We start from the raw sequence: 10,812 nt of genomic DNA on the forward strand, positions 1-10,812 counted from the left end.
ATTACTAGAATAGATGAAGAACAAGCCAGGCGTCCAAGTGAAGCTCTTCATAGGAAAAGGCAGGCCCCTGCATACAGAACTTATCTTAACAACTAAAGAAACTGAACAAACTTATTTATATGTCAAGACATCATTACTATGAACACAGAGAAAAAGCTAATAAGCTTTTAGCTCAACAAATTCACAAACAAGAAATTCGCAATGCAATACCAGTAATCACCAACACGAATGGAGAAGAAATCATTGAGCATAAAAATATAATGCACGCATTTAGAGATTATAATAAATCCTTATATTCTACTGAGTTCAAAGAAGACAACACAAAATCTAATGCATTTCTGGATACATTACAGACACCACAAATAGATGCTTTAAGTGATGAGGAACTGGATAAACCTCTGACGCTAACAGAATTACTAGATGCTATAAAGTCACTTCAAAGCGGGAAATCAGCAGGCCCGGATTGTTACCCCGTAGAATTTTATAAGAAATTCTCTACTTAGCTAGCTCTCCTCTTATTGGCAACATTTACAGAAGCTAGATACAACCAAATACTACCTCAAACATTTCGTCAAGCATTAATCACCGTCTTTCCTAAACAAAATACAGTAATCCCTCCTCGATCGCAGGGGTTGCGTTCCAGAACCCCCCGCAAAAGGTGAAAATCCGCTTAGTAGAAACCATGGGCCTCATGTATAACGCCGTGCGTAGAACTCACACTATAACATGGCGTAAGCACAAAAGCGGGATTGTGCGTACGCACAGAAAAATCCAGATGCAGGAATCTTTGCGCACGCATACTTTCACGTTCTTCCACTACATAAATCCCGATCAGCGTGAAAAGTAACGCACGTGCACGCGCCTTCTGTCCCGCCCCAACTCCTCCCAGAATTACGCCTCTTTGAATAAGCAAATCAATATAAATAGCCTTCTCTGAAAAGACAATGAGAAAAGCACAGGGGAAAATATAAGAATTTCAGCGAATACCAAGTGGAGGCAAAGGAAAAACGTACTATTTGTTGGTTTAAACAGTGGTATAATCAACAAAAGAAAGTTGATCGAGTGACAGAGTGTCGGAAAAACTCGAAAGATCACATTCACAAAGTCGCACAGTGCCCGAAATAAAAAAGAAATCACATATCAAAGTCGCCGTGAAAAGGCAAGTCGTAGCCCACCGTCTGAGTGTCATATGAAAGTGTATTAGGGTACAAACAAAAAACACAGGCACACAGTGGGAAAAAAGCACGAAATGTCAACTTTAATCTCGAAATTTCCACTTTAATCACATAGTTTATTTTGCCATTAAAGTAGAACATCATAAACTTCATCTTAAAATCATTTACAGTGATCCCTCGCTATATCGCGCTTCGCCTTTCGCGGCTTCACTCCATCGCGGATTTTATATGTAAGCATATTTAAATATATATCGCGGATTTTTCGCTGCTTCGCGGGTTTCTGCGGACAATGGGTCTTTTAATTTCTGGTACATGCTTCCTCAGTTGGTTTGCCCAGTTGATTTCATACAAGGGACGCTATTGGCAGATGGCTGAAAAGAAACCCAACTTACTTTCTCTCTCTCTCTCTTGCGCTGACGTAGGGGGGTGTGAGCAGGGGGGCTGTGTGCAGCTGCTTCCTGAAGGACATGATGCATGGTGCTTCGCATACTTAAAAGCTCAAAGGGCACGTATTGATTTTTGACTTTGTTTTTCTGTGGCTCTCTCTCTCACTCTCTTCCTGCTCCTGACAGAGGGGGTGTGAGCTGCCGCCTTCAACAGCTTTGTACTGGCGGTGCTTCGCATACTTAAAAGCCAAAAAGCCCTATTGATTTTTTTTTTGACTGCTTGCTTTGCACTCCTTTGAAAAGGAAGATATGTTTGCATTCTTTTAATTGTGAGACAGAACTGTCATCTCTGTCTTGTCATGGAGCACAGTTTAAACTTTTGAAAAAGAGACAAATGTTTGTTTGCAGTGTTTGAATAACGTTCCTGTCTCTCTACAACCTCCTGTGTTTCTGCGCAACTCTGTGACCCAAGCATGACGTTCTAAAAATAACCATATAAACATATGGTTTCTACTTCGCGGATTTTCCTATTTCGCGGGTGGCTCTGGAACGCAACCCCCGCGATGGAGGAGGGATTACTGTATTTTACTAGTTTCTCAAGTAGCACGTTAAATGCTTTGTTCTGTGTGTGTGAATCACTACGTGCTTCCGTTCTTTCTCTTTCTCCGACAGGACACAGAATGCATTACATTCGAGATATTACAGCTCTCTGAATAATTAAAATACTGAGATGTATACATGTTATTAAACATGGGAACACGGTGGCGCAGTGATTGTTCATATCTCACGCAAGAGGCTTGCTGCACCATGTGCGACCTTCGATGAAATAATTTATTACAGCAGTACTGTCTCTTTCAAACGTACTAACCTCCAATTCCTGTCCATACTTTTCTTTCTCCAATTGCCACACAATCAGCTCTGTAATAGACGTTAAGCCATTTGTAAGCTTAGAACGCCGATTCTTCAAAACTTTTAAGGAACGTTGAAATATCTTCGTAGTACATGTTTAATTATTCTGTTCATCTATCCTTCAAGTGTCGCGTCATCACCAGCAAGAATACAGCGCAAGGCAGGAGTTATCCTTGAACTAGCTATACGCTGCGGCACCATGTCCTCACATGTTTCATTTAAATAATCTGTATTGTTAATAATTTAAGTTCAAGTTTTATCTGTATACTATAAGCAACATATTTTGCTGCATTTCATCTTAAAAATGATATTGTCATCATACGCGCTTTATAAAGTAGCGCAGGTTGTGCAGTATTATAACTGTAGTGTAAGTTTACAGTGAGGTGATTGTACTTATAAGTACAAACAGATCTACAAGGAGTACTTGATGGACTGATTGAGTGCGTTTACAGTTCTTTGGATGAAACTGTTTCTGAAATGCGAGGTCCGTACAGGAAAGGCTTTGACGCTTTTTGCCGTGGTTGAAGTAGTGTGTACTTGAAACTGTATACCGATAATGTTTGGCTTTCAAGTATGCGAAGCACCGCCGTATAAAGCAGCTGCAAGGAAGAGAGCAATGTGAAGGTAATCTTTCAGCATTTTTTAGAGGAGCGTCCGTATCCTCTAGGCCAGTGTGCGAACAGCCCCCCTGCTCACACCCCCTCCGTCAGGAGCAAAGAATGTCAGAGCAACAGAGAGAGAAAAATAAACAATCAAAAATCAATACGTGCTGTTTGATCTTTTAAGTATGCGAAACACCGTGCAGGAAGCATATCGTTTGACAAAGCAGCCACATGTAAGCCCAGCAAGGATGGCAGCAATGTGAAAGTAATCTTTCAGCGTTTTTTGAGGAGCAGCCATATCCTCTAGGGGTGCGAACATCCCCCGTGCTCACAATATATTTGAGGAGTTTTATTTAATATGTAATACGTGCTCTGGTTGGGTAGCTTCTCAGCCATCTGCCAATAGCGTCCCTTGTATGAAATCAACTCGGCAAACCAACTGAGGAAGCATGTACCAGAAATTAAAAGACACATTGTCTGCAGAAATCCGCGAACCAGCAAAAAATCCGCGATACTCTCAAAAATCCTAGCTAGAAGGATGGAGAAAGTGCTGCCCTCAGTAATATCACAAGATCAAACTGGATTTATTAAAGGCCGACATCTATCTTCAAATCTCCGACGCTTGTTTAATGTTATATATTCACCAGCAAAATCAAACACCCCAGAGATATTACTATCATTAGACGCAGAAAAGGCATTTGACATGATCGAATGGAATTACCTTTTCACTGCATTGGAGAAATTTGGGTTTGGCCCGAATATTTGTGCTTGGATTAAACTACTGTATACCAGTCCAGAAGCTTCAGTTTGTATTAATAAAATTTGCTCAGACTACTTTAAACTAGAACGTGGTACCAGACAAGGATGTCCCTTGTCGCCACTGTTGTTTGCAATCGCTATTGAACCACTGGCGGTTCACTGCCGAAATTCTCATCAGATAAAGGGGATTGTCAGAGAAGGACTGGAACAGAAAATTTCTCTATATGCAGATGATATGGTCTTATATATATCGGACCCAGAAAACACTGTCCCTGCTGTTTTAACAGCACTAACAGAATTTCAAAAGATATCTGGTCTTAGAATTAATCTGAATAAAAGTATACTCTTTCCAGTGAACTCACAAGCATATAATATTAAATTAGACACCCTACCTTTTACCATAGCAGATCAGTTTAAATACCTAGGGGTAAATATCACAAGTAAACATAAAGCTCTTTATCAACAAAATTTTGGCGTCTGTATGGAAAAAATTAAGCAAGACTTGCATAGATGGTCAACCCTTCATCTCACTCTAGCCGGAAGAATTAACAGTGTTAAGATGAATATCCTTCCTAAACTTCTCTTTTTATTTCAAAACATTTCAATATATATCAATAAATCGTTTTTTAAACAGTTAGATTCAATAATAACCTCATTCATTTGGAACTCAAAACACCCACGTATCCGAAGAGCGACCCTACAAAGACCTCAGGCAGAAGGTGGCATGGCTTTACCTAATTTTCAGTTTTATTACTGGGCAGCAAACATACAAGCCATAAAAACCTGGACACAAATAAATGCACATACACAGGCTTGGTCTGCAATAGAAGTAAAATCCTGTAGTACTTCTTTATATTCCCTGCTTTGCTCTCCAATAAATGAAAGTTATCGCAAATATACTAATAACCCAATTGTGCTTTACTCACTCAGAATATGGAACCAAATTAGGAAGCATTTTAAGATGGAAAATCTTTTATCAGTGGCACCTTTGCAAGGGAACCACCTCTTTCAACCTTCGCAAGTATATCCAGTTTTTAATACCTGGAAAAGTTTTGGGATTAAAATGCTCAGAGATCTTTATATAGACAACATATTTACATCTTTTGAACAATTACGTTCAAAATTTAACCTCCCAGCTACACATTTCTTTTACTATCTTCAAATTAGAAATTTTGTTAAACAGAAATTGCCCGATTTCCCCCACCTTGCACCCTCCACAATGCTGGAAAAAATACTGCTCAATTCCGAGGAAACAAACACTATTTCCGCAATATATAAAATCTTATTAGAGTCCCTACCTTTCAAAGATCCAAGAGGACATTGGGAAGAAGATCTCTTAATCAATATATCAGAAAAGGAGTGGAAGGTAGCAAAGCAGAGAATTCACTCGAGTTCTATATGCGCAAAGCATAGAATTATTCAACTAAAAATTATATATCGAGCTCATCTGTCTCGCTTAAAACTGTCCAAAATGTTTCCAGCCCAGGATCCAACCTGCGAGCGCTGCAACCAAGCTCCTGCCTCACTGGGTCACATGTTCTGGGCCTGCACCAAACTAACATCATTTTGGACAAAAATTTTTAAGTGCCTCTCAGACAGCCTTAGTATCACAATCCCTCCTAACCCACTAACAGCTGTGTTTGGTGTCCTTCCAGATGGACTTGAATTGGAGAAGGACAAACAAACGGTGATTGCATTCACTACACTCTTGGCACGCAGACTTATTTTGTTAAATTGGAAGAATCCTAATTCTCCTCTTATAAGTCAGTGGGAAACTGATGTTTTATATTATTTGAAATTGGAAAAAATCAAATTTTCAGTTAGAGGATCTGTACAAAATTTTTTCAAAACTTGGCAGGATTTAATCAATATTATTTTAGAATAAGAGAATTAACTATTATTGTATTTAACTCCCTTCTCCATCTCTTATTTATATAGATATTTACTTCTCCCCTTCTTTTGTCTAATGTTGCCTTATTAAAAAGCTTAAAGAAATTTTCCTTTAGCTAAGCTCTCCTTCTCAGGGATGGGGTTTGATTTGTTTTCAAATTTGTTGGGTTATAAATGGATCTGTTTGTATGGAATGATTACAATGAAAATTAATAAAATAAAAATATATAAAAAAATCCGCGATATATATTTAAATATGCTTACATATAAAATCCGCGATAGAGTGAAGCCGAGAAAGTCGAAGCGCGATATAGCGAGGGATTACTGTAAGGACTTGTTACAATGAGCATCATACAGACCAATTTCACTCCTGAATAATGATGTTAAGATACCCTCAAAAATTCTAGCTAGAAGGATGGATAAAGTGCTGCCCTCGGTAATATCACAGGATCAAACTGGATTTATTAAAGGCCTACACCTATCTTCCAATCTCCGATGCTTGTTTAATGTTATATATTCACCAGCAAAATCAAACACTGTCCAAAATGTTTCCAGGGCAAGATCCAACCTGCGAACGCTGCAACCAAGCTCCTGCCTTACTGGGTCACATGTTTTGGGCCTGCACCAAACTAACATCATTTTGGACCAAAATTTTGAAGTGCCTTTCAGACAGCCTTGGTATCACAATTCCTCCTAACCAATTAACAGCTGTGTTCGATGTTCTTCCAGACGGACTTGAAATGGAGAAGGACAAGCAAACGGTGATTGCATTCACTACACTTTTGGCACGCAGACTTATTTTGTTAAATTGGAAGAATCCTAACTCTCCTCTGATAACTCAGTGGGAAACCGATGTTTTATATTATTTGAAATTGGAAAAAATGAAATTCTCAGAGGATATGTACAGAATTTTTTCAAAACCTGGCAGGATCTAATCAATATTATTTTAGAATAAGAGAAATAACTATTACCGCATTTATTTCCCCTCTCCATTTTTTATTTACCTATATATATTTCTTCCTTTCTTTTGTTTATTGTTGCCTTATTAAAAAGCCCTAAGCAATTCTCCCTTGGCTAAGCTCTCCTTCTCAGGGGCGGGGTTTGATTTGTCTCCAATTTTTTTTTGTTATAAATTGATCTATTCGTATGGAATGATTACTATAAAATTAATAAATAAAATAAAAAAAAAAAAACCCACAGTACTAACCTATAAAAAGGCCACAAGTCTATCAAATGTCCATAAGATTTTTACCAAGAAGGTACAATGCTAACCTGCTTAACATGTTTATAAGTAAAGCCGACAAATTTTGCTCGAGTTAGCAAGCCAATTGTTTACTAACCAACAATAGTTTTTTTCTTTATTTCTTCTTTTTCTAGATGAAAATGTAAGCTACAGTACTTAACAAGCTCACTCACTGTCCAGACACAGACAAGCAATAATCGTTTTAATTAAAGAACAAAAAAAAATCTGAATTCACTGAAGAAACTTTTTTTGCCATTTTCTAAATTCACAGGATGACTCCTCTAATTCCTTTTTCTCAGCTCAGTACTCCATTTTGTTTAATATACTGGCAAATACCACAGTCTTCTCTATGCCTGGCTGTTACAGTAAGCAAAGAAAAAAAAAAGTTGTGTGTTGCTATGCACAGTTTTCAGTTAGCATTTCCTGCAAGATCAAAAATTTTATATATAAACAGCCCTGGACAAAAGTCAGAAAAAAACAACACTGTACGTGATATGAAGGGAGCACAGGAGTGTACATAAACAAGGGTGGAACGTGCAAAATCCACAATACTAATAACCAGATGCGTCACTAAGAAGAAAAGCTGTGAAGTAGCATGGCTAAACGTTGTGATCACTAGGCCAATCCAATTAAAATTATATTTTATTGCCTAGGAAATTAAAGATATATGACCAAAGAACTTACAACTACCATTTTTAAAAGCCTGCGGTCGTTACTTGATATTGACGTCACCGTTGCTTTTACGCAGTCATAGGTTTTTATACTTTATTTTGATTATAATATTATTAAATCGCTAAGCAACTAAACGTTTGCACTGTCACGAAAACTAGGAATTCAGCGTCACCACAGTCATCAAGTGTACAGAATCTGTAATAACTCGAATAGCTTCTATTTGCAAAATGAAAGTAAAAAATCGTCCGTCTACACCTACGTAGACTTCGCCAAACAATTTACGGAAATTGTGCTGAAAACAACATTGGATAATAATCCCCTCGATTTCACACAATCCGACAGCACAAACTTCGGGACAAGTTTACAGACGGATATAAACCAGAGAAAAAAGGGGCACTGCTCGTTACGGAAAACGCCTGAACACAAGCAACCATTTAAGATTTCCGTCACATCAAATACAAATGTTCCTCTTGATAAGTAACCATTCAATCCATTGTGTTCACGGGTATTTGTCATAAATCACCAAAGCATGCTATTGAAGGTCGTTTCAATTTACTGGCGAACATCAAAAAGTACAGTAGTCAGGAGTGATCTTTTTAAAGGACTTCCGATTACTGTTTCGCTACGACGTTTAGTTTAATTCAATCGGAATTTCCCAAATTATCAAAGTTATGTTTAACTACGTACGTCACGTCTCTCGAACACGCATTACTGAAATGATCAACAAAACCCACACACCGGTAGTAGATTACAGCCGACGCCTTTCCCAGCGCTAATTCGGCGACTGTCAGGGAGATAAATAACGATATTTTACGTTATTTTTACGATGGCACGTAAAATATCCAAAATATTAACTTTTCATTACCTTACCAAAATACTACCCGTCAAACACTCCTAAGCAACACTCTTTATAATCCCTTCCCCCTCCCAATCCCTAAAGTTCCCAGACTACGACTCAGTACTGTACATCTACCGAGGTTTGTAAAGTGTTAACCTACGTGATCGTTACAATACCTCTAAACAGGGACATGTTGTTTCTTACAAATAAGTCGAATTGTCCCCACATATCGTCAGTATCACATTAAGGCGAAACATTCTCAGCTGATGACTACACATACACTAAGCACAACGTCACACTGTGTACTTAGCCAACGGGGGAAAGTACAGGCCTAAAACTGCTCCGTTCATTTGTTTCTTAAAATCAATACTGCTACTGTGCACCTAAGGGTAGAAAGAAAGGCCTGAGGACCATAACACCAAAACTGAGAGCGCAGAAAATAGGATCAAAATCCCTTACCTTCTTATGATCAAACACACACACACAAAAGACAAAACGAATTTTCCCAAGAGAGCAGCTTTTTATCTCGCAGTGTAAAATGTTAATTCCATCAGAAATATTTCCCTCCTGAACAGTATTTTTAAGTATTATGGTCACTTCTTTAACCTTTAAAATTCTTCCCAATCCGACTTCTTGTCCTTTCGTCGAATTCCTCTATCTCAGTCTACTCAACTAACCGACCACTCCTATTGGCGTCCTCCTCGTTTTGTCTCGCATTCAACAGCTCGAAACTACGTTGAATTCCTCTCGCGAGAACTGCTTTCGTAAGCGACGGTGTGATCTCGCGATATAAAGGAAGCCCTAACAGAGCGTATTTAAACAATGTTCCCCATATGGGAGTGTAATAATAGTTATTTAATCCGCTCAAACATTCTATGGATTTAGCATGCATTTCTGCTAAAATGTCATCTCTGCTTCAGAAGCATAAAACCAGCACGTTGGATATGGAAATAAATAACTTTATTTGCAAACTATTATTGTATTAAATTCAGTAAATCGGGAACTTACAGAAGAAGAAGAAATTAATTCCTCGTCAATTGATTTTTGTCCTAGCACAACATCTTTCATAGTGTTTAGTATTTAAAACATACCACGCTATAAGGTGATGTAGACATAATAGTACAAAACAACACTCTAGTAGTAAAATTAATACAGTATACGTAAATTCAAGGTACAGAGTTAAAGAAATTAAAACTAATTTGGTAACATAACATTTTTGTAGTTAATACCTTCCATCTGTACACCTACTCCGTCTTCTTTTTAACAGTATTATCAGAAGGCAGTTGCTAAAGCTGAATGGGATTTTTTAAAAGAAAATTGCAAGAAAATGGATAGTACATGTCCGATTTTCAAAATTATGAGGACTGTGCTCAATTACAGCCGTGACGCAGTTAAAATATAACATAAAATAACGTTTCAAAAGCGGCACGTTGGCGCAGTGGGTAGCGCTGCTGCTTCGCAGTTAGGAGACCCGGTTCGCTTCCAGGGTCCTCCCTGCGTGGAGTTTGCATGTTCTCCCCTGTGTCCTGGGTTTCCTCCGGGTACTCCGGTTTCCTCCCACAGTCCAAAGACATGCAGGTTAGGTACATTGGCGATCCTAAATTGACCCTAGTGTGTGCTTGGTGTGTGTGCGCCCTGCGGTGGGCTGGCACCCTGCCTGGGGTTTGTTTCTTGCCTTACGCCCTGTGCTTGGGTGGGATTGGCACCAGCAGACCCCTGTGACCCTGTAGTTTGGATATAGCGGGCTGGATAATGGATGGATAACATGTCAAAATATAATGCCTACTAAACATAAATATCGTGCAATATGAAAAAATCAATATATACATACAGTACTGTATTAAAATAAGTTCTTATAGCTCAGCTTATTTTGTAGCATCCTTTCCTAATAAGAATTACGGTGACTACAGGATGATAGCCTAGGCTCTAGCATGTTCTGAATCTAACCAAGTCTATGTGATAAGCACACCTTATGTGGGAGATGCCCAGGAGTGTACCCCACTAGATGTTCAAACAAACTCAGTTGAATCCTCTGTGCAGAGGAACACCTACTCTTTAGTGTTCTCTGACTGATTAACTAGTGAATCAAACAATTTGCCCAAAAGCTTAGCATCAGCTTCACCACCACAATGTGTTAAACCCATGCAGTATTCATGATACTGCACCAATGTGTGCTCATTCACATACCCTGATTTATGAAAAATACCTTAATATACTTCAGACAGCTGCTCCTCCCTCACTTGAGTATGATATGATTCAGTCAGTCATTCAGTCATTTTCCATCCCACTATATCCTAACACAGGGTCACGGAGGTCTGCTGGTGTTTGAAATTGTTAA

The 10,812-nt window shown here is 38.6% G+C and overlaps 1 protein-coding gene across 2 annotated transcripts in view; it reads right to left on the reverse strand.

Moving 5' to 3' along the window:
- rnf19a (ring finger protein 19A, RBR E3 ubiquitin protein ligase) overlaps positions 1-9,199 on the reverse strand; it is a 121,776-nt gene extending 112,577 nt beyond the window's left edge. Inside the window, exon 1 of one of the 2 annotated variants that reach the window (XM_028817646.2) lies at positions 9,081-9,199. The gene's annotated coding sequence lies outside the window, so the exon portion shown is untranslated. Of the gene's footprint in view, positions 1-8,933 lie in introns of both variants that reach the window. The other variant, XM_028817645.2, reaches the window with a different exon arrangement.
- Between the last annotated feature and the right edge of the window lie 1,613 nt (positions 9,200-10,812).

The sequence above is a fragment of the Erpetoichthys calabaricus genome, chromosome 13, assembly GCF_900747795.2.
Source record: "Erpetoichthys calabaricus chromosome 13, fErpCal1.3, whole genome shotgun sequence".
NCBI classification, from domain to species: domain Eukaryota; kingdom Metazoa; phylum Chordata; class Cladistia; order Polypteriformes; family Polypteridae; genus Erpetoichthys; species Erpetoichthys calabaricus.